Source organism: Zootermopsis nevadensis, unplaced genomic scaffold (genome assembly GCF_977971745.1).
Source record: "Zootermopsis nevadensis isolate Lab colony 2312 unplaced genomic scaffold, Znev_1.0 Znev_ptg000005l, whole genome shotgun sequence".
Classification (NCBI taxonomy): Eukaryota; Metazoa; Arthropoda; class Insecta; order Blattodea; family Termopsidae; genus Zootermopsis; species Zootermopsis nevadensis.
In genome coordinates, this window is record NW_028259137.1 from 2350005 (window position 1) to 2376063 (window position 26059).

A 26059-nucleotide genomic window follows, 5' to 3' on the forward strand; every position below is an offset into this window, starting at 1 on the left:
TAAAAGCTACAAACAGAACTACGGATCATTATAATATATTGCATCAAATATCTAATAGTTTTTAAAATATTTTAAATTGATAAAAACCTGAAGACGACGGTATTACCCGTCGAAACATGTCGTTTTAATAAAAGCGCTAAAAAATATAATGTAAAATCGTATTTACGATTAAGAGCGCTAATATAATATTTTACACAATAAAATGTTTTAATATTATATAATTTTTTACAACACCAATAAACTTCAAAAGTTTGTGTATAGACTGTACAAAATAAATATAAAGAATTTTAGGTGTCGTGATGAGCTGGTCAGATACACACTTCTCATAAACAGAGTAAAATCAACGAGAAAAAATATTCCAGAATCCCTAATCTGTAATTATAAAATATTATTACAATGATATATCAGTTTCGGTGCAGCCTTGAGTAAAACGAGAAACTACTTAAATCAGACACAGTTGTTACTTGAAGTATATGTCAGTTTTATTAATACTAAATTGAATTACTTTTAATAATTAACTGGTGTTCTAAGTTTTCTCCTTTAGGGTATGAATATTTTAACGTAGTACAACGTAATTTACAACACTGCATACAATCGTATATGTTTTTTGCAAATGTAATTAGTAAACTACCATTTTTTAAATTAATTTTAATATTTTTTAACTTTGTGTGTTTAATTATAGGCAAAGCTTTAGCAAAATAAAAAAGATCATATATATATATATATATATATATATATATATATATATATACAAGCACTCTGCAATGGATATTTGTAAGCAATTCAATTGAAAAGCCCCAATGAATTAACAGATGTTGCTGCTTGTAAACATGTGAATCTGTGAAGGTAAGATTGGTAATCACAAAATTGCGGATCACTTCTACGCGTGATGTATTGATGAAACATCACTGATGATAAAAAGGGCCTTTCTGGGTTTAAGGTACACATAAATCAGGTAGCCCGTAATTCCAAATTCACCAACTACGTGCTTCGTAAAAAACGCTTTGGCTGTGAAGACATTACCACCAACTCTAGACAAGTGTCTATGAAGTTACTGAAACTCATTACTTTTTAAAATTATTAAGAGGAGAGGTCAGAGTTTAATTTAGCTAACTTTTGTTTCATACAGAAGAAAATTTGTAGTCTTGCGCATAAGTCTTCTGAAGAGTGTTTCAACTAAGAGAACAAATATTGGTTTTCTTCGATAAAGCAAGATTTTTTTATGAAAACAATAGATCATACGTTCATTCTAAAATTAACATATTTCGCAGATTTTGTTAATGAAATTAATAAGCTAAACCTCTCACTAGAAGTAAATATGGCAAAAATTCTCACACCTCGATACAAGGTTGCTTAGGTCCTCAGTCATTTCAAGCTTCAAGGACGTAAAATGGAGATACGTCCACATGGTTTAATATACATCCAGAGATGCTCATTTGGTGAAGGAATTGCAATAAATTTGCTTTCGGCAACGAAATCCATAGGAGGGTACATTTCAAGGTCACATACGACGCGAATACATAGATTGTGTAAATATTTATATTGGAAGCAAAATTAATGGAATTCGAGTATGTAAAGACAAAATCATAATTACTTCGATAGAGATAAGAAAACACACTGAAAGATTTTTCAGGATTCTGGTCAGACAACATTTTCGGGCAAAGAGTATTAAGAACACGCAATCCTGACAGCGCCCTCAAACTTCTAATCCCATTTGCCACCACGCAACGCTATAAATCCGGATTTTCTGCAAAGGTCAACTTCAAAACTAAGGCAAGGAACAGACGAGATCATGACTTGACATGTGGATTAGCTGTGACTGAACTTCGGGGCTCTGAGCTCGTCTGGCAGAAATTGTATCAAATTTCACACCGCGAAATTCGCATCAGAAATGCTACTAGTGATGTGTTTTGATTTTACGAATAACGAACCTAACAAACGAGGTATAAGTTTAAAACACAGCAGACACTCAACTGTTTTATTCAACATAACGTAAAAAAACAATAAAATTAATAACCTATTTTATTAATATTTTCCGTCAAATCACAATTTTTAATAAGATAATAAAATATATTTAAAATATCATTTCACGTTCCGCATCGAATGATCGATTTACAAATTGGAACGTTTTCTTACGACATGTTTCGGTTATATTTAACCGTCCTCAGGTATAAATTAGATTGGCGAAATTTAAAACTCGAATTACAATCATTTACAATGTTATGCAGTTTATTGAAGATGTTCTTATCAGATTACTCTTATATATTAGAACGAAGGTATTGATTTTTATTGTTTTTTATATATATGGCGTGGTTCATCTGATGTTCAATATTAGTCGGTGATGAGTTGATAGAGACATAACGTGTATAGCGGAAGACATCTAGAAGTATTACTGTGTCGGGTCGAGGTTTAATATATTTTATATTTTATTATCTTATTAAAAATTGTGATTTGACGGAAAATATTAACTTAATTCACAATATGACGCAAATATACTACCTTATGAACCTATTTTATTTTTATTTTTTCCTGTTGCAGTGGTTTTTAGATTTTTACTCCAAAAAGAACGTTTGCTATGTTTCCTGGTCTTATCGAGTAGCGGTTTCAAAGAAGTTAACTACTGGTCTAACGAGACTGAGGAAAACAACTGTACCCGGACTAGAGTCGAACCGGGTACCTCCTGACGTATACCGCTCAGATTGATCAGACAAATTTCAGGCAGCAGGACCTAAGCATCCAACACCGATACATCAAAGTCTGCCACAAGACATTAACTCGAAACAAATTTCAATAAATATTAATGTTATCTTCCCCTCATCATCTTCGAGGACTTCTATAGTCCTGACGAAAATTCTCGACGCATTTCGTGAATGAATGGCAAATATCTTATTTATGTCTATTTTAAAATTACTTATTTATCCTGAGTTAAAACGTTTTCATAAATCTGCTTTCATACAGGCTATTCGTTATTTAAATTTCTCCCTGAGATTAAGCTACCACGTTTCACAACGAAACAACAAATAAATAGATTTGAGGTTTTCACGGTGGTTGTTGTAGTCTGCCCTGAACATGGAAGCACTAAAATCCTCCGAAACGTTGGCAACAAACTACAAGACTACAGCGTGTCACTGTCCAGAAGACAGCAATCTGAACTTGAAAAATTAAGTTATTGTTTACATCAGTCTTCAGTTTTTGAAGAAGTAGACGATACAACAGCCTCGGAACGGAATAATATATACGAGGCGCCTCCCAAAAGTAAGTTTCCCTGGGGCCGTTTACAGAAACAAAACACAATTTCATGGAAATATTTATTGCAACAGATACAGCAAGTGTCCAGCTATTTTTCAACATATTCGCCACCGGAATTGAGTCATTTGTCATACCATGGGACCAACTTTTGAATACCTGTGTCGTAGAAGTCTGCCGCCTGGGATTAGAACCACTGTGTGACAACCATCTCCGCCTCTCTGTCATTCTCAAAACGCTGACGCTGACCGGACAGGAATTTCTTGAGGTGTAGGAAAAGATGGAAATCACTGGGAGCGAGGTCCGGGCTGTAGGGTGGATGATTAAACACCTCCCAGCTGAACTCCTGCAGGAGACTTGCTGTCCGTCGAGCCGTGTGCGGCCTAGCGTTATCACTGACCGCACTTCATAGTCGGCGGGAGCTGGAATAAGAACCTCCATCTTCAACAGCTGCAACGATGCTACTGTGAGAACGCGGGAAGTTCCGTTAGTGCATGCGCCATGCTACGTCATTGCTCTATCACGTACGCACAGTCGCTTCGCGCAATATTAGGTTTGCTAGCTGTGGGACGAGTGGGAAACTTACTTTTGGGACGCGCGTCGTATTTCTTAGGTTTATTCATCTAAGTCGATAATAAACATCATATTTGTTTATCTCTGGTGATTGAAGATATATTTTCGATGACTGTTGAAGGCGATGGATCACAAGCTGGGCGCCATATTCCGACACATCTGTTTCTAGACCTGGCTGATTTATCTTTGCACTTTATAAAAAGGGTAAAGGTGGAAAGAAAATCTCACTGACGTGAAGCATTTCCCCAGTTCCCGGCTCTTAATTTAGTCGGGGAATTCACGCCATTACGACACGAGACGTCCGTCGCTCCAGCTTGATAAAGCCTCTGGCGTCTGGCACCTACGAGGAATTTAAATCTTGTTATACTTCCATAACGTGTGCATCTCGTTCGTGCACTGCTATTAATGTCTTCAGCGTTTATATTTAAATTTGAGAACGTTCTAATTAAGAAGGGATTTTTTTTTGTAGTGTTCTGTCTGACGACAGGTCCATATATTATGAACAGGATCCTTCCAACCTCTTCAGGTTGTCAGGGACCTGCTCATACAGATATATACATTCTTGGCAGAGATGATCAGAAGTGGTTTGCCATTGCCTTCTTCTGTGTGTGAATGGAGTAATTGTTTGGGTGCCACGGAGGAAAACTCCGTGTTGCCTAGACCACGGCCTTGCCCAACACAAGTTATAAATTAGGGCACCGCCGGGAATCGAATCCGAGACCCCAGGATTACAAGGCCAGCGTTCTAACCGCTAGACCACCTCATCTTATTATTATTTAGTGTTCTGTCTGACGACAGGTCCATATGAACAGGATCCTTCCATCCTTTTCTCGGACTGGGACCTGTTCATATACGTTCTTGGCAGATGATCCAGAAGTGGTTTGCCATTGCCTTCTTCTGTGTGTGAATGGAGTAATTGTTGGGATGCCACGGAGGAAAACTCCGTGTTGCCTAGACCACGGCCTTGCCCAACACAAGTTATAAATTCGGGCACCGCCGGGAATCGAACCCGAGACCCCCAGGATTACAAGGCCAGCGTTCTAACCGCTACACCACCTCATCTTATTATTATTTAGTGTTCTGTCTGACGACAGGCCCATATGAACAGGATCCTTCCATCCTTTTCTCGGACTGGGACCTGTTCATATACGTTCTTGGCAGATGATCCAGAAGTGGTTTGCCATTGCCTTCTTCTGTGTGTGAGTGGAGTAATTGTTGGGATGCCACGGAGAAACCGGGGAAGCCCCCGGAGGAAAACTCCGTGATGACTAGACCACGGCCTTGCCCAACACAAGTTATAAATTTGAGCACCAAATTTGAACCCGGGACCCCAGGCTTACAAGGCTAGTGTTCTGACCGCTAGACCACCGTGGCGGACAAGAAGGGATATTAATATTAAAATAAAATAATTATCCGTGCTATAAACTGAACCAACACCGTTTATGACAATGTCAGGCAACATCGATCTGATTGTGTCGAAACTATTTCATAATTTAAACATTATTTTGCATGTGACATAACTTTTAATGTCGTAAATTTCAACTCTTTTCCCATCCGATGCAATAAAACATATATTTTAATCTTTACATCATTGTGTCTATGCTGTTCTGAAAAAAATGACAATACACACTGATATTTTAATCCATCCATCCATCCAATGGCTCTGCAGCCCAAATCGGGCCCTGGCCTCCTCCCATGTGGGAGGTTTCTTGGTCTTGAAGTGTGTATCTGTGAGTAATGAGTGACTAGCCCACTGACTCTGTACAATTTCTACTCAATCCTGATTTAACTGCCAGAGCTATCTAGCAGCCAATCAGGAAACTATTTGGGTGAGAAATGGCCGATGAATTTTGCTTACGAAACATCTCGTATCGTTCTCGTAAGGTTCTTTTACAAGCCGTAAATCCACGACATGGGACCGCCGGCTTCACTTCCCCTTAAAAATCCATCGACCTCGGCCGGGATTGAACCCGCGAACCTTGGGTCCAGTGGCGAGCACGCTAACCAGTCCACAGAGGTCGACTAATATTTTAATAGGATCCAATATGTCTACTGAGGCAGAAACATGTCGTGTTCCGTTAATAATTAGGTTATTACTACTTCAAATGTCGTTTCAGAGGTACTGCTACCTTGCTCTATCAACATGGGGGTAAATACCCTGATGATGGAGACAGCACGAAACTCTGAAACGTCGATAAACTTATATCAGACTACACGTAGAAACAACCCAGTAGAAAATTATCAAATTTCCTTTGTGCTTTTAAATCTCCTTACAATATTAATGACAACAACATAACAAATTGAAAGCTTGAAAGTTTCGTATGTCCTTTGATCACAATAAAACGACATTTATTCAGCATTTTCATAACATAGTAGAGTATTCTGGGGATACAAAATGCAATAACGTTACAAAATACCACGGCCTAATTGAAAATCAAGTCTGTGAGCCATGACATATGAGGAAAATGTCAAAATTGTTACGTGTAAGATTGGTGGTGATTATGTTGATTAATTGATAATCACAGAGTGGAGGCAGGGCAGAGATTGCATGTCACAGGATACGCCGTCCCAGAAATTGTGTGCACGAAAGCGTTCTCATCAGATCTGCAATGAATATGACGTCATGAAAATTCTACAAAGTGACGACGTAGCCTTGCAACGTTATCAAAGTTTACGGTGTGTATTTATTTATTTTCATATTTTATTTATTTAATTTAAGTATCGAGACTATAAATAGTCGAATGAGAGGATGACAATGTATTCAAAAGACGTGGAAGGAAGCGGTCGTGGCCTAATTTAAGGCACTAACCCGGAATTTTCCTGGAGGGACTGAGTGAATGTGTAAAAGTCAACCACGAAGCAAAATATACCTGAACTCTTTTGTACTAATATTATAATTAGGGACTGACGTGTACATATATTTAATACACAACACCTTTCGGGATTTGATGGTGACCTCACCTTCAGATGACTCATTTTTATTATACTGATATATTTTATTAGTTAACTAATACCACAATTAAAAGTTGTATGCAAAAGAAATAATTAAGATTTATAAACCTCGGAACAATGTTACGTAACAACCTCAAGACAGACTGGTACATGGAATGTTAAAACAGTTGTGGAAAGAAGCCAATAACAGTGAATTAAGAAAACTATCCAAAAGTTGATGTTAGTCATTGAAAAATATATAAATTAGTATTAGTAATAAATTATGTTTAAATATTTTGAAAGGAAGGTAACAAATATATATCGTCAATTGAATAAAAATTTTCTTGGATATTATCCATCGTCTAGTAAATATAAAACGTAAGCTAATCCCTATCTCCGGAGATAGGGATTAGCTCTATCTAGTGGGCCCAACTGTGTAGGAACCTGAAGACGGAGATAGTGTCCCATCTCCGAAACGTCGTTTTACGTTTTATATTTACTAGACGATGGAAGGTCCGGAGATAGGGATTAGCTCTATCTAGTGGGCCCAACTGTGTAGGAACCTGAAGACGGAGATAGTGTCCCATCTCCGAAACGTCGTTTTACGTTTTATATTTACTAGACGATGGATAGGTCCGGAGATAGGGATTAGCTCTATCTAGTGGGCCCAACTGTGTAGGAACCTGAAGACGGAGATAGAGTCCCATCTCCGAAACGTCGTTTTACGTTTTATATTTACTAGACGATGGATAATATCCAAGAAAATTTTTATTCAAGGTCCGGAGATAGGGATTAGCTCTATCTAGTGGGCCCAACTGTGTAGGAACCTGAAGACGGAGATAGAGTCCCATCTCCGAAACGTCGTTTTACGTTTTATATTTACTAGACGATGGATAATATCCAAGAAAATTTTTATTCAAGGTCCGGAGATAGGGATTAGCTCTATCTAGTGGGCCCAACTGTGTAGGAACCTGAAGACGGAGATAGAGTCCCATCTCCGAAACGTCGTTTTACGTTCTATATTTACTAGACGATGGATAATATCCAAGGAAAAAGTCCGGAGATAGGGATTAGCTCTATCTAGTGGGCCCAACTGTGTAGGAACCTGAAGACGGAGATAGAGTCCCATCTCCGAAACGTCGTTTTACGTTTTATATTTACTAGACGATGGATAATATCCAAGAAATTTTTTATTCAAGGTCCGGAGATAGGGATTAGCTCTATCTAGTGGGCCCAACTGTGTAGGAACCTGAAGACGGAGATAGAGTCCCATCTCCGAAACGTCGTTTTACGTTTTATATTTACTAGACGATGGATAATATCCAAGAAAATTTTTATTCAAGGTCCGGAGATAGGGATTAGCTCTATCTAGTGGGCCCAACTGTGTAGGAACCTGAAGACGGAGATAGAGTCCCATCTCCGAAACGTCGTTTTACGTTTTATATTTACTAGACGATGGATAATATCCAAGACAATTTTTATTCAATTGACTCTTCACCATCGTCAAGAAGTTTTAGATTTGATAAATATATATCGTACTTGTTCACGAATAATGAAATAAAAAAAATTAAATTCTAGATAATACGTACTTTAAAATAATTTGTCTTCCCAGCTTGAAGGTTCAAATATGCAAAACTATACAATGTCACCTATTGTTTTGTGCGGGAGTTGAACTGGGTCCCTCGTAGTAAAGGAATAACACAGATTGAAGGTGTTTGACTAAAGGCTGCTGACGTATTTGAACGTAACTAGGAAGGAGTGACTGGAGGCTGGAGAAATGTAATGACGAGGAACTTCGTAACTTTCACTCTTCACAAAATATTGGTAGGATGATGAAATCAAGAGAGGATAATTATATAACACAAAAGGGGGAGATGATAAATGTGTACAAAATTTCGATTAGAAAGCCTGAATATAAAATAAATCAGTCGGAAGACTAAGACGTGGATCGGAGGATGATATTAAAATGGCTCTTGAAAAAACAGGATCCCAGGAAGTCGATTCATTTCGATCAGAATTGGGACAGGTGGTGGATTTTTATAAACACGGTAATGGACCTTCGGGTTCCGTAAAATGCGTGCAGTTTCTTGATAACCCATTTGATTATTATCCGAAACTCTTCTACGTAATACATAAGATTTCAGTCAGTGCCACAAAGTAAACACAACAACCCTTAACCATTAGAAAGGTCGAGCAGCCAAAGCTGTTTAAGAAAATAATTGCTGTTTAATCTGAGAATAATATTAAACCGCATAGCCACGGTGGTCTAGCGGTCAGACCTTGTAATCCTGGGGACTCGGGTTCGATTCCCGGCGGTGCCCGAATTTATAACTTGTGTTGGGCAAGGCCGTGGTCTAGGCAACACGGAGTTTTCCTCCGTGGCATCCCAACAATTACTCCATTCACACACAGAAGAAGGCAATGGCAAACCACTTCTGGATCATCTGCCAAGAACGTATATGAACAGGTCCCAATCCGAGAAAAGGATGGAAGGATCCTGTTCATATGGACCTGTCGTCAGACAGATCACTAAATAAATAAATGATGGCCACGGTGGTCTAGCGGTTAGAACGCTGGCCTTGTAATCCTGGGGTCTCGGGTTCGATTTATAACTTGTGTTGGGCAAGGCCGTGGTCTAGGCAACACGGAGTTTTCCTCCGGGGGCTTCCCCGGTTTCTCCGTGGCATCCATTCACACACAGAAGAAGGCAATGGCAAACCACTTCTGGATCATCTGCCAAGAACGTATATGAACAGGTCCCGGTCCGAGAAAAGGATAGAAGGATCCTGTTCATATGGACCTGTCGTCAGACAGAACACTAAATAAATAAAATAATATTAAACCGACAAATAAAATTTATGGCCAAAATGCAGAACTGCTGATTGTTTAAGCACACCTACTAAGAGCCAAGTTATGTCCCACCTGTTACCAATAATTAAATCTGATTTTCTTTTTAAATTTATGTGTTACGTATGAATCTCATTGTCAACAGGGATTACTTCCTTAAACACCATTAAGAAACTCATTTTCGAAAAGGTGGAGTGTGGTGTTTTCTTTGCGGTACGGACTAAATTATTAAATTTTATTGACTTCGAAAGATATAATGAATATTGAATAGAAAGGGGTGTGTAAAATAGCAAACGTGCCCTAATCTGAACTACTATCTTGGCATTTGTCTGGAAAGGCTGAGGAAAACCAAGAAATCCCCCCCCCCCCCCCCAGTCAAGATAGCCGGTTTCCGGTCCATTATTCTAAGTCGAGGCCTCCACAAGACCGAAGGTCTAAAGAACGAACTGACTGGCGTAATAATTTGAGTTACGTGTTGCTTTTATCTTTGTATCAAGTTAAATATTGATATATTAACATAACGAGTTAAAACCGCTAACTCAAGCAACCAAGGGAGGTAATTTGGTTGTTGGTACTTTCCTGAATATAAGGTTTAAGGTTTACATGCGTCATGTTTGTGTTTTTTGATTAAAATATATAATAAAATTCAGGTCAATACACAAAACAATACTTTATTTAGATGTTAAAATTTAAATGTTAAAATTTTAAATTTTAAATTTGCGCTATTCATCACTATGAGGATGTTATATTTGAGCGCTTTCGTTCACTTCACAACATGTTTCGATGTAATACATCATCTTCAGGTGTTTTTTTTTAAACTATTTTATATTAAAATGCATTCTTGCAATATATTTATTATTGTAGCATGTATTCTGTTGATTCTCCCGTTTTACGCATCTTATGTTTTGTTTAGATTATTCTGTAAATAAATGTAATAAAATTTGGAAGTTATTTATTTTATATGCAAATAAGTTTTGGAATATGAACTATATTGTAACAGTAAGAACTCAATAACATACCATAAGTCGTGTTGTGTTCATTGAGTTTGTGAAATGAGCTTCAGAAATTTGTGAAGTATTTTTTTCTACTACGCCTGCCCAGATACCATTATTCCGAGTTAATTAACTTAAGTTTTCAGATTCAATTACTTGTAAGAGACCTCAGACAAGTTTTTTTTGAAAACCTGCAGACAGGATGGACACTTGATTTCTTGTCTCAATATTTGCAGTGTCTTACGTCGTCTCGAGATATTAATAAAATATATAAAGGCAAGTATAAGAGACACTGTCTTAGTAAACACGTTCAACATATTCCAAAAATAAGTAGTTTTATGTTTAGTGTATCCTGTGTGTGCAATAGCATTCATTGTTTTGTGCTGAATGTATAACAGGAAACAATGCGTCTTTCTTGTACAGAGCTATAAAAGCATTCCTAACCTACAAATGCATGACCTCCATCCGTGTCACAAACACAAGGTTTTGAATAGGAATTTTGTTTTTAGAAGCAGACTGTTTTGAAGGTTCCATAAAAATGTTACCTCTCGTTCCGTGTTTCCGAAGAGAAATGTAAGAAATCCTTCCTTCGTGGGATTATCACGGAACATGAACCCTCACTCCCCCCCCCCCCCCCCCCCAATCGCTAGAAACTGCACAGTCAGTCATCTCTCGATTCATCGAATCGAATACAAAGTAACACGTGTGAAGGTCATTCACAAACACAAACAGTGAACTGTATTCTGTCGTCTAGCAAACCACATCTTTAACTACGACTTGTTAGTACGTCTGCAAATACAAAAATTCCGTCTCCGTCACCAATACTTCATACTGAAAATAAATTTAAAATCAATATCTCGAATAACAAGACCTTTTTTTTTCATAAAACCTATTCTTGTACAAAATCTGTGCCCAATTTCCGTAATAATCTATATCTACTCCGATCAATCAAGTTCTGAGTCAGTGATAAAGATTGGCTTAAAATAACATGCTATAAATATAATTCATTTATCACGAATAAAAACATTAGACATAGTAATGCCACACAGAAACCAGACGAGAAATGCATAAAGCAGTAAGAACAGCACTTTCTTATTAATAACAAGTAAAAAAAGAACACTTTCAAATAATCAAAATCAAAAGCAGTATGAAAGCATTAAACCGAGAAATCAAAAACGTCTAGTGACATAAATACTCCGTGCTGCTTGGTATGTGTGGACTCCACATGAACCTGGTGAGTCATTTAACCGAAGTTGGCTGCACTTGTTTCACTAACCATAAACAAGAAGCACCGGAAAAAGTAATCCAATCAAAAAGTATTACTTACGATTTCCTTTCAAAGTCTTCACTTGATATCTGTTTCAATAAATCCATAGAAAATCTTAGACTTCCAACGATGATGCACTTTAACTGTAAAACCTTAAGAGAAACCGCAGAAGAACATTGTTTCACAAAGACAGAACTCAACTCTTTCTCACTCCAATACGCCATTTTCAACTGAAACCTAGTACCAACGTGACAACTATAACGGCGCTGAATTTAAAATCGCTAGCGGAATAAATTTGTCACTAACACAAGTGTCCCCTAGGATGAAGGGTGTAATAAAATGTTGCTTGGTCATGGCTATCGCACAAACAATGAAGGGATGAGAGACGAGTAAAGGCCAGTGGTGGAACAGTTGTGTGATTACTTTGTCTTTCAACATTAATCTTCTTATTGGCAACTGCAGATCTACGTTTTCGTACTAACAATATTATTATCGACATATTACACTTTTTTTAAACAGGCCTACATTTAATATTAACGACGGTTTGTAATTTATTCTATTTCCGTGTCCGGTTGTCATGGTAAAGACATGATTTAAAATACGTATAAATATTACTGACGACAGTTGGAATCGAAACGGAAACCTTTCGAATAATAGGTCATCACACAACCAGTAAAACCTCACATTCAAACGGTCCTGGGTTCGACGAAGGGACATGAGTTTCTTATTTCTTACATTTTATATGTGGAAAAGTAAAAATAACGAACAATACATAACACAGATGGAAGGTTAGGCCTGCATGTTTAAAACTACGTGACTAATCGATTGTTAATCGTCGATACGAGAAACGGTAAGTCACTTTTAAGTAGAAAGTGGCTTCGGTGTGTGGAATCCAAACCGCTCTGTTCCAAACAACAGATAGACAGAGCCAACACATTTCCCCTCCGCCGAATCACTACCTTCGAAGCGATAGCCGATGTGGAGAACGTTCGTGTAGAGAACTGCACAGAGCTGACATCTTCCCTCCCAAGACGGAATAATCGCCCTTGATCGAACGTTGACCTTGTTCGCGGTAGGAAGCTAGAAATAGAATCGTTCGTCAGTCAGCATGGCGTTCATATTTGCATCACAAGACACGCCTAAATACGAATAGGGCTTGGAGGTTCTCAAATTGTGATTACCACAGGACAAACCGCTCATCACGGGGAAGATGAACAGCGATCCTTGTCCTCAGAGGCAGAGATCATTACGCTCTGCGAGCTTCTGATATGCAGGGTTGCATCCGTTCTCCTATCATCGGCGAACAGAGCAGCGAAGCTAGCCCGTACGACCCTTGATGGAGTCGCGGTTGACCGAGGGACGTTGGGAGATCTTAAAAAGCTAACCACAGCCAGGGGTTCTCTCCTACATGATTACTCCATCAGAAAATCCTGCTTTATCCACGCGCACAAACAACACAACATCCAGCGCCCAATAACTTCGTCCCACTGGTACATCTGACAGCATACTGATAACAAGCAAATTCACTGGGATATGAACCGAACAAAGTCTGACTGAAGACACCTCGAGGATGACGGAGGCTAGCTGATGCAGTCCCTTAAAAGACGACCTGGACAGAGCAACGAGCATTATAACTACCCGACAACTCTGACTGGTTTGCACTTCACCACAACGACCAAAAATAATTGTGACAGAGTATTTATCCGAAACGTCGGTTTTCAACCCCACTTTAATCCGACCAATCACCCGAAAAGAGTGTGGATTCGTTTGCCACGAAAGCTTTAAGACATGAAGATTATGCTATTCACATCGAAATATGAAGCCTAGTATTTTATAATATTCCATGGTCATAAAATATTACTGTGTAGACACTTTATTAATAGCCACGGTGGTCTAGAGGTTAGAACGCTGGCCTTGTAATCCTGGGGTCTCGGGTTCGATTCCCGGCAGTGCCCGAATTTATAACTTGTGTTGGGCAAAGGCCGTGGTCTAGGCAACACGGAGTTTTCCTCCGTGGCATCCCAACAATTACTCCATTCACACACAGAAGAAGGCAATGGCAAACCACTTCTGGATCATCTGCCAAGAACGTATATGAACAGGTCCCAGTCCGAGAAAAGGATGGAAGGATCCTGTTCATATGGACCTGTCGTCAGACAGAACACTAAATAAAATAAATAAACACTTTATTAATTAATTGCATTAACTCCGATAACATGGATATTCCGTAAAGATTTATGGTTCCGTTAGTAATCGTCTCGTTATAACTTCTCGAGTGTGTTCAAGAGAAACACATGTATAATTACTTCTCTGAATTTGTTTGCAGAAAAGTATCTTTACTAGTTTCGGAAACTCAGTTTCTATGCTCGTACTGATTATGCGGGTAGTCGATACGCAATTCTGCGTCACACAGAAGACTATTTCAGAGGCATTCATTACTCCTGTAACCAAAGAACGGAGTATAAACCTCTCGGCAGATAGACAAAACACAATTTCAGGAGAACACAGAGACTTGAAATGAACAGCATTTCCGAGTATGTCGAATGTAAATCCTGTTTCCGTCCGAACTAACATTCCATGTTGTAATTTTAGTCACAGGTCAACACAAGAGGAGTCACAAAACCAACGTCAACACTTCAGTACTCGCTAGAAGTTCGCAATATCATGCCTCTTTGTGATAGGTACATAAATAATTCATTTCGCTTATCAAACTCTACCTCAATGTGTAAATTAAACGTTTTGCACCTCAAACGTGGCGGCTTGAAACAGTTTTGTTTACAGAAACGAGGTATTCTGTGCGTCACAGAAACACAAAAGGCGATCAGCGGACACAAACGTTATCTGTGAATACGAGGTGCGATCGGAAAGTTTCTAGACTGCGCGTATAAAAACCCGTACACTTATCTCAGGTATTAAATTCATCCATCACCCTCGAAGTAGTTCCCCTGGGAGTGAACACAACGATCCCAGCGCCGCTGCCAAGCCTGGAAGCATCCCTGAAAATCTTTCTTTGTCAGCCTGTCAAGCACCATCTGCGATTCTGCCTGAATCTCTTCTATCGTCTCAAATCTCCTTCCCTTTAGCTGAATTTTTATCTTTGGGAACAGGAAGAAGTCACACGGAGCTTAGAAAAGAAGTTGGGGTCGGTTCTTGCAAGATCTTTGAGCTCCTGACAAACGAGAAGTCGATTCTGCTTCTGGTCCTCAGACAGGATGCGTCGCATGTGGAGTTCTTCCTTAAGAATCAGCTGACAGGTCCCATAGCCTATCCCAACAATGTCGCACAAGTCGTTGATGGTACGACGTCGATCTTCGTGAAAGGCCTGCCGAATCTTCGTAACATTTTCGGGCGTTGTGCTCGAAGATGGTCGTCCAGAACGCTCGTCATCATCGACAGAGGTTCGGCCATTTTTAAAACGTGAATGCCACACAAAAGTTTGTGCACGACCCATTGCGGACTCCCCAAATGCTTGCTTTAGCATTTCATAGGTTTCCGTAGCCGTTTTGGCGAGTCTTTGGCAAAATTTGATGCACACGCCATTCCGAAATCGCAGGAGGGTCGGTGTAATGCACTACCAAAACGCCCGTAACTAAGAAACAAATGCTAATTCGATGATGCCGGCTGGCACACTGATTCACTATGAATGTAGGCTGCATCCCCTAAAAGCAGAAGCTCGTACTACATCCGGTTCGCCCTCTATTGACACAGTCTTGAAACTTTCCGATCGCACCTCGTATGTGAATACAACGAGAGGCATTTCACAGTTCAAACACAGTATCGGTGTAACAGCCATTTGGAAACATTCCAATCGATGTTTCAGTCCGACAAATAGAAAATTCTGTAAAGCAGCAACGCTTTATAAACACCGTGTAGCAAAATCAAATATCAATTTTCCCTTATTGCCGGATTAAACGAGGTCAGACGACATTGGAACTTGCGCAAGGCAAAAGTCGTTTGTTTCCTGTCTCAAAAGGAGTGTCTGCGTAAAAACACGTCAGGACAGTGAATCGGACATCCTAAATAATTACTGGACTAGCAGTAACTAACAACGGTAATTTTAAGTTGTGTAATTCCATTATTAATTTATTTTACGTAAAAATAATTTAGTACTTAAAAGAGTTAGGGTTTAAATTATTAAATATTTTAATTTTTAGGTCAATTTAAACGTCAGCTATGGCGTATTTAGCTTATACTTAAAAACCTTCATCGTATGGAGGTTGGTGATAGCTTCAAGGACTCGGACGAAATTACATGACGAGTAATGTAGTCGTTACCTGACAAAATTTGAGACAGAAATTTGAATTCAGCTTGTAGCCCCTAAGACATTACTATGATATCGTACAGAGGAGGGCAGGTAACGTGTTTGATTCAAGATTAGGTTTTATCGCTGTTACTGGTCTCATAATGGATTTACCAGGATAAATCTGTTCCCTTAACGTCTTCGTAAGATTATCAACTACGAGGCGCGTCCCAAAAGTAAGTTTCCCTGGGGCCGCTTACAGAAACAAAACACAATTTCATGGAAATATTTATTGCAACAGATACAGCAAGTGTCCAGCTATTTTTCAACATATTCGCCACCGGAATTGAGACATTTGTCATACCGTGGGACCAACTTTTGAATACCTGTGTCGTAGAAGTCTGCCGCCTGGGATTGGAACCACTGTGTGACAACCATCTCCGCCTCTCTGTCATTCTCAAAACGCTGACGCTGACCGGACAGGAATTTCTTGAGGTGTAGGAAAAGATGGAAATCACTGGGAGCGAGGTCCGGGCTGTAGGGTGAATGATTAAACACCTCCCAGCTGAACTCCTGCAGGAGACTTGCTGTCCGTCGAGCCGTGTGCGGCCTAGCGTTATCACTGACCGCACTTCACAGTCGGCGGGAGCTGGAATAAGAACCTCCATCTTCAACAGCTGCAACGATGCTACTGTGAGAACGCGGGAGGTGCCGTTAGTGCATGCGCCATGCTACGTCATTGCTCTATCACGTACGCACAGTCGCTTCGCGCAATATAAGGTTTGCTAGCTGTGGGACGAGTGGGAAACTTACTTTGAGGACGCGCCTCGTATTTTCCTCTTTTGATTCTAGTCTATTTCTTTCGAATTGCGACTAACGCGCCTTGGTACGATAGTAACAGGCAAATTCCCGCTCTTCGCCGACCACGTCAGAGCACTGACCGAGAGCTTCGACCCAGAGTTAGCTGGTGTGGCTAGGGACCCACTGGCGCGACTAGCCGCGCGCGGCGTGTCGCGTGTTGTCGGCTGTTATTTGTATTGCTTTTTAAAGGTGCGAAACCCACTGACGCGGCGCGGCTTAGTCCGGTAACTCGAGAGGCACTTGTGCCGAACGAGGGCTGTCAGAGGTCACCCGAGGGCAACCGAGAGGAACTGATGTTCTAAAAAAAACAGCGACATTGTTCTTGTAATGATTTCTGGTATGGGACATTTTAGGTTGATCATTCAGTGGTATATTCTATAGAGTGCCTGGTGGAATGGGAAATATCATATTTGAAGGAGCCCAGCTTCTGCCGACACCCATAAAACCGTAAACACATGCAAAATTTTAGTCGTAAAACCTGAAGCAAAGAGCCTACTTGAGAAACCATGACGAAGATAGCACGTTAATATTAAAATCACTCTAAAAATTGATTGTATGCAAGCGATAATTACAGCCTTGTCCCCAACAAATGTGAATCTCGGTGCGCAATGCCACAAATTTCTTTCTGTGTGAACACAAAAACCACTGATACATAAAAAGCAAATTCAAAATTGTTTGACATAAACAGAAAATAAAATCCGCGATTGTCAAAAACGGCTGTTGCCAAACAATTGCTATACTCCATTAAGAGTACACTTCTCCAATCTGTGAGTTTTATATACAGGTAGCCCTCGATTTACGCCGGGGATGTGTTCCTGCACGAACCGGCGTAAATTGAAACTCTTTTATAATGTAAATCAATAGGAAGTCAATGGCATGCGTTCCCAGCACCCAAACATTGACGAGTAATATAATGGCATTACATTTAAACCTCTGAAATAACGTAAATTAAATAAAGGTAATTTAAACAAAATATTTTATACACTTCTTTGGTACAGTGTACCGTCATCTCTGCTGTTATGCGATAGTTGCATTCATATAAGACGCCGACCTATAGAAAATCGCGTAGTAAAAATAACCCCAGTACCTCCACATAGATTAAATTAGTCCTTTGAAAATTTAAAGCGCCAGGAATGAAATTGCATAAGAGTAAACTCGCATATGCAAAAGTTTGCATTTCACAAACAGCTTTTACCGATTCATCGATCTCATTGGAGCAAATTCGCGTTAACGAAACACACGTAATTGCAGAGATGACTGTATTTATAATTTTTATTCAAAATCAGCGATGTAAGAATTACGATTAAGTATACGAATTAGTACGAGAAACATTTTAAAACGTTATAAATAATATTAAAATATATTTTTTTCACTTTCTGGTTACAAAATCGGCGTTATTCTGAATCGGCGCAAATTAGACTGGCATAAATCGAGGGCTACCTGTACACGTCACTATTGCATCATGTAGCCGATCGTGGGCTAGTTATGTAGTTTCAACCTCAGTTTGTAGATGGCGACGTTGCACCTATATAGTTAGTAATAAGACAAAACTTGGACGCAGACGGAGAGAAGCACTTTTCCCCTCCATCTGGACCCTGTTTGGTTACGTCATCTGACTTGCTAATCCAGATCGCCATTTTCTTCAACCTGTTTGTTTGCATTCTTATCCCTTTTGGTCACAATTATGAGCTCAGTAACGATACACAAATACCATCCCATCATCACCAGTTTCATAGAGCAAAGTCTTATTCACTCATTGCAAAGAATTTGCCCGTCTTTATGGAATTCGAAAATTCATCACAGTGTTTTTTCTTAGCCAATAGAATCCTATGCCTTGAGATTCACTTTAATATTATCTTTCCCAAGTGTTCTCTTCCCTTACGGTTTCCGACGAAAATTCTGAATGAATTTCTTATATTACGCATTAGTAACATACACCCGCCCAGCCTAAATTCCCTTGATAAATCATCTAATAGTTTGTGGGGCAATAGGTGGGTACCGGGTATTGGTTGGGAAGCCTGAGGGGAAGAGACCGCTGGGGAGACCTAGACGTAGATGGGAGGATAATGTCAGGCGGGATCTATGGGAGATAGGAGTTGAAGGAGAATGGATTTTGTTGGCCCAGGACAGGGTCCGGTGGAGGGCTTTGGTTAATTCGGTGATGAACCTTCGGGTTCCGTAAGCCATCTGGTTGGTTGGGTCCACTATTTGGGAAGCCTGAGGGGAAGAGACCCCTGGGGAGACCTAGACGTAGATGGGAGGATAATCTCAGGCGGGATCTATCGGAGATAGGAGTTGAAGGAGACTGGATTTTGTTGGCCCATGACAGGGTCCGGTGGAGGGCTTTGGTTAATTCGGTGATGAACCTTCGGGTTCCGTAAGCCATCTGGTTGGTTGGGTCCACTATTTGGGAAGCCTGAGGGGAAGAGACCCCTGGGGAGACCTAGACGTAGATGGGAGGATAATCTCAGGCGGGATCTATCGGAGATAGGAGTTGAAGGAGACTGGATTTTGTTGGCCCATGACAGGGTCCGGTGGAGGGCTTTGGTTAATTCGGTGATGAACCTTCGGGTTCCGTAAGCCATCTGGTTGGTTGGGTCCACTATTTGGGAAGCCTGAGGGGAAGAGACCCCTGGGGAGACCTAGACGTAGATGGGAGGATAATCTCAGGCGGGATCTATCGGAGATAGGAGTTGAAGGAGACTGGATTTTGTTGGCCCATGACAGGGTCCGGTGGAGGGCTTTGGTTAATTCGGTGATGAACCTTCGGGTTCCGTAAGCCATCTGGTTGGTTGGGTCTACTATTTGGGAAGCCTGAGGGGAAGAGACCGCTGGGGAGACCTAGACGTAGATGGGAGGATAATGTCAGGTGGGATCTATGGGAGATAGGAGTTGAAGGAGACTGGATTTTGTTGGCCCAGGACAGGGTCCGGTGGAGGGCTTTGGTTAATTCGGTGATGAACCTTCGGGTTCGGTAAGCCATCTAGTTGGTTGGGTCTACTATTTGGGAAGCCTGAGGGGAAGAGACCGCTGGGGAGACCTAGACGTAGATGGGAGGATAATCTCAGGCGGGATCTATGGGAGATAGGAGTTGAAGGCGACTGGATTTTGTTGGCCCAGGACAGGGTCCGGTGGATGGCTTTGGTTACTTCGGTGATGAACCTTCGGGTTCGGTAAGCCATATAGTTAGTTAATAGTATGTGGTGAATAGTGTAAATTTTGAAGCTCATCGTTTTGAAATGTTTTCCAGCCTTGAATTAATTATTACTCACTCTTGCGTCGAAATGGTCTCTTCAGTCTGCATTCTTCCTTTTTGGGTTCGTGATCAAGTTTCATGCCCTTGCAGAACAAAGGGCCTTAAAAACATCGGAAACCCCTTTTTTTAGAACGTTCCTTCAGAGAAACGTTTCTGGAGTGGGGCATAATTAATCACTGCTTATCGCCACAAAAAAGACCGGAGAACATAACAAGTATTTTCGTAGTATTATTATTAAACCACAGAAACATGAAGACGTATGGGGAAGTGAAGGTAAATTCCCAGAAATCCCTAAACTGGGCACTGTATGGAGGTCCTCACTCATTATATTACACACACATGTTCAGACGTAGTATAATAATTTCGACCTGTGATTCATGGAAGGTGCATTTTTAATGATCCTTTTGATGCGAAAACACAATGCATGACTCCAAGAATAAATTTAGAAGTCTCTGAGACCCTTTGACTTGTGTCTAACAGAACATAAACTTCAGAGAACATCGTGACATCATCACCCACGTAACACGCCAGTGGCAACTGCCAAGTTATTACGTCATCTTCAAACCCACGCAAACAGCAAATCCAATTCAAACGTACGGTTTGGTTGGTAGCGTACGCCGGGCTTAATGTCTACCATCTTCAAAACAGAACCACAATTTTTAGATGTTTGCATGTATTTTATTTTTTATTCAATATCAGCCAGATTCCCTTCTGAGGAATGAGAATGGTAACTGTGTAATCTTCAAAACAGAAAGACAAAAATTAATAAAAATGTGTTTACAAAACGAAACAACATTTGTAAGATTTGAGGTTTTCACAGCGTTGAGTATGAAGATTTCTGTCTTCGCCCTGATGACGGAGGCAGTATGACCTCTGAAACGTTGGTTAACATCGACCAGACTACACAGCGCAACAACCCAGAAGACAGAAATCTTCATACTCACCGCCCTGATGATGGAGGCAGTATGACCTCTGAAACGTTGGTAAACATCGACCAGACTACACAGCGCAACAACCCAGAAGACAGAAATCTTCATCGCCCTGATGACGGAGGCAGTATGACCTCTGAAACGTTGGTAAACATCTACCAGACTACACAGTGCAACAACCCAGAAGACAGAAATCTTCATCACCCTGATGACGGAGGCAGTATGACCTCTGAAACGTCGGTAAACATCGACCAGACTACACAGCGCAACAACCCAGAAGACAGAAATCTTCATACTCTGATGATGGAGGCAGTATGACCTCCGAAACGTTGGTAAACATCGACCAGACTACACGGTGCAACAACCCAGAAGACAGAAATCTTCATACTCATCGCCCTGATGATAGAGGCAGTATGACCTCTGAAACGTTGGTTAACATCTACCAGACTACACGGTGCAACAACCCAGAAGACAGAAATCTTCATACTCTGATGATGGAGGCAGTATGACCTCCGAAACGTTGGTAAACATCGACCAGACTACACAGCGCAACAACCCAGAAGACAAAAATCTTCATACTCATCGCCCTGATGACGCTAGCCTTGTAATCCTGGGGTCTCGGGTTCGATTCCCGGCGGTGCCCGAATTTATAACTTGTTTTGGGCAAGGCCGTGGTCTAGGCAACACGGAGTTTTCCTCCTGGGGCTTCCCCGGTTTCTCCGTGGCATCCCGACAATTACTCCACTCACACTCACACAGAAGAAGGCAATATTACAACAATTATAATTAAACCACAGCAACAAACACAAATTCCTTAACCGAGGTTACTGTGATTGAGACATATTTGTATAATAGGAATTGGTCTCTCCATCGGTTTCTAGGTCGTGCTCTATCTCGATTTCTTTATGGAATCATATCAGTAGTAATGCTATTACTGTGAAACAATGTCAGTTAGGTTATATCGCGATCGACTTAAAACAGTTGTGTTTGATTAACCGCAAAGTTAATCCAATTAATATTTAAATTTTACTTTCTATTTCAATAAAAACTCGTCTCCGTTTAAAGTTCATTTGCTCATTTTGAAGATGATTCGACAGTCATAAAATACACTCTGGGAAAAAGCAGTTTTTGATGAATGTTGTATTCTGCATGAAGATATCACCGTGTTTTACGGGGTTAATGGTCAGCCTGATTCGCGTGGTGGGGCACTCAGTGGACAACGAGGTTCCGGCCTCGGAATGTCTTTATCTGAAACCACTGTTTATACAACAACAGTAACAAAATTTGTGTATTTACCTTACTGGAGATGATGTTTTCCACGGACGAATTCATGGCGAGGAACTTTGTCATCTGCGTCTATCCAGATGTAGTTCGCCGACCAGCCATGATGGCTGCACCGTTGTGACCCATGACATATTCTGCTCGTACACCAATGTCATCCAGCATTAGTCTCGCTGTAAAAGGAGGATACCAGTAAATATGAGCTACGCCACTGCCCCAGTTTGCGTGAGGTGGTGAGATGGTGCTTGACAGGCTGACAAAGAAAGATTTCCAGGGATGCTTCCAGGCTTGGCAGCGGCGCTGGGATCGTTGTGTTCACTCCCAGGGGAACTACTTCGAGGGTGATGGATGAATTTAATACCTGAGATAAGTGTACGGGTTTTTATACGCGCAGTCTTGAAACTTTCCGATCGCACCTCGTAGCCATAATTTGAAATAAATTTTTAAAAATGGTAATAATGTCTATACAAAGTTTTAATGTAATGATTGAGAGAGGAAGTTAGTTAGTATAAAACAGGACGGTGAGGACATCTGGACGTACGAAAATGAAGTGACGGGGGCTGAAGGAATCTGAAGAACGCGGAGCCTTATAATTTGTTCACCATACGTAATTAGCGTAGTCAAGCCAAGTATTATGACACTCATAGAAGTAAGTAAGAACCACAAAGTTTTGGAAGGTAAACATCAAGGAAAGAGACAAATTGTAACATCTAAGCACGGAAGCGAGAATAATGTTTGATAAAATTAATAAAAATAATACTTTATTAGTGCGTGGACTCGATTAATTTAACTCAGGCGATGAACAATCGGTTCATATAAAAAGCTGCTACTTTGTTCATAATGTGACCGACTGTTTTATCCGTGAGGAGGTTTCTGTTCAATATAACTGGATTTTGTTCAGGATTTCATTTCATTTTTCGTAAGATATTTGTTTTCCAGAAGAACTGGTGAAGTTTTGTTGATATTTACGTAAATCACGGCTTATATTCGCCAAATACAAATCAGAACTGAATCTGCTCTAAAAGTTCTATTTACAATTCGCCAACAAGAAATTTTATCAGAAACTCTCACAGTAGTTTGAGAGATAAATATGCAAATTAACTGAAAGGAGCTCATTTCACGCAAAGGAACACAAAATTTATCGGTCATAATGTATTTCATTACTTGCACACCGATTAAGCATAGAACACACACATATATTAGAGAAATTCGGTTTCAAAAAAGCTTCTAAGATATAAACATTTCTAAATTTGGAAGTATGAAGCTGCCCTTGAAGTGTCAAGATCTAAAAAAAGGTCAGGTCATAAACATCAGGTGTTTGATTCAAGTTTTTTTTTAAGATACTGCAAATCACACACGAGCCCTTAACCTAACTTAAAGGGGTGACAATCACTCTTATGCGCTCTGTCTGTTTATTATTTATTTAGTGTTCTGTCTGACGACAGGTCCATATGAACAGGATCCTTCCATCCTTTTCTCGGACTGGGACCTGTTCATATACGTTCTTGGCAGATGATCCAGAAGTGGTTTGCCATTGCCTTCTTCTGTGTGTGAATGGAGTAATTGTTGGGATGCCACGGAGGAAAACTCCGTGTTGCCTAGACCACGGCCTTGCCCAACACAAGTTATAAATTCGGGCACCGCCGGGAATCGAACCCGAGACCCCAGGATTACAAGGCCAGCGTTCTAACCGCTAGACCACCGTATCTGTACAAAATCATTGTACAACCGAATATAAATCTGAACGGCGCATAAATATATTTGGAAAACTGATTTCAATTTGGTCTCGCGTATGAATATTAACATTTCATAACGCGAATTGACTATATAACGCGACTCATTTGTAAATGAAAGCTGTTTTCATAACGCGAATGCATGTTGGGTTTAACACACCAAAAAAAAAATGCTTTAGAGATGTATGAACGCAATATAAAAGTGACCTCATTTTACATTGTTTTCTGTTTAAAATTATTCAAAAGTAATCAAATCAAATTAATTATATGACTAATTACTATAGAAAAATTACAATCGTGATGGTAAAATCAAACTTTAATTTTCCACAAAGCGGTGTTTCCTTAAACCCAAATACAGGGGGAAATGCTATTTTTGAATTCTGCGTTTGCTACTGAGAGTAAGATAAAAGTTGCCCCTGTAAGTAATCATCACGTCATTAAGTCGAAAAAAGAGAGAGCCTACGTTATCCATTAGTCTGGACTGGCTGGACTCTAGAGCCTATCTATTCATGCTTACCTAGCCGGGAATCTAACCCTGACTCTCTAACTCGAATCAATTTGCTAATCAGAGTACAAGGTGTTATTACCAACCGAAATTTGAAGTTTATAAAAGAGATAACTTTAATTATGAAGCAATTTTTAAAAGTTGTTTACAGTAAAGACCACTGGGAAATGGGAGAAAATATATAGTATCGTCCTGATGATGGACGCAGAAAACACCGCCGAAACGTTGGTAAACTTCTACCAAACTACAAGAAGCTACAACTCAGAAGACAGACATCTTCGAACTCATGATAACCTCAAATCCTACATAGTCAAGTGTTTGTTTCTCGGTTTATTTAACAACACTGTATCACCTGCATAATTTACTAAGCGTCGAGTGAGAAATGGCAGAATGATATCAACTGATCATTTAATTACAAATGTGGTAGAAAATCTGTATAGGTCGAATACCAATGTATACCGATTTAACACGTTCTGAGGCCGAATGTTTTCGGGCATAGATCCTACGTGGTTTTATCCTTTACAATACCCGCTATTTATTCATTACGTCCCATACATAAACAAATAAAATCCTTACTTGAAAAAGAAAATTGTTTAATTATATATTTATATTTTAACTATTTCTAACATTTATAGAATCAGAGATTTCTTCGCCAGTTAAAGAAATATGAGTTCCTTGTATGATAATGGTCACCGAGCATTTAACCTCTGCAGACTGGAGCTGACAGTGTCCGCGTTCAGTACCTTGAAGATGAAGGGGCAGATTCCTTCGAAACGCCGGTAATCACTTACAAGACTTCGCGACTTAAAAATCTATAAGACCACAGTCCAACTTTTCACCGCCGTAAAAGATCTCATGTCTCGTGGGGATTACAGAAACTGATAATTACAACAACAAAAACTAATTTCAACGCGTAAATTATAATTTAGATTTATATGTATTATCTTAAATGTAATTATTCTCCGTCTGTTTAAGCTGGAAGAATAACATAATATCCCCACTTCATGAAATTAATATGATATGCATATAAAAATTTTCTATCCACTTTCAGTTTCCGTAATATAACCTAATAGCCACGGTGGTCTAGCGGTTAGAACGCTGGCCTTGTAATCCTGGGGTCTCGGGTTCGATTCCCGGCGGTGCCCGAATTTATAACTTGTGTTGGGCAAGGCCGTGGTCTAGGCAACACGGAGTTTTCCTCCGGGAGCTTCCCCGGTTTCTCCGTGGCATCCCAACAATTACTCCATTCACACACAGAAGAAGGCAATGGCAAACCACTTCTGGATCATCTGCCAAGAACGTATATGAACAGGTCCCAGTCCGAGAAAAGGATGGAAGGATCCTGTTCATATGGACCTGTCGTCAGACAGAATACTAAATAAATAAATGATGGCCACG

At 40.1% G+C, this 26059-nt stretch overlaps 1 protein-coding gene across 3 annotated transcripts in view; it reads right to left on the bottom strand.

Annotated features, from left to right (window-relative positions):
- Positions 1-26059, bottom strand: part of LOC110829592 (alpha-2 adrenergic receptor) — a 298408-nt gene that overhangs the window by 155303 nt on the left and 117046 nt on the right. For 2 of the 3 annotated variants that reach the window (XM_022063458.2, XM_022063459.2), the window contains one exon: positions 22439-22596. The gene's annotated coding sequence lies outside the window, so the exon portion shown is untranslated. Of the gene's footprint in view, positions 1-11916; positions 12077-22438; positions 22597-26059 lie in introns of those variants that run through there. The other variant, XM_022063457.2, reaches the window with a different exon arrangement.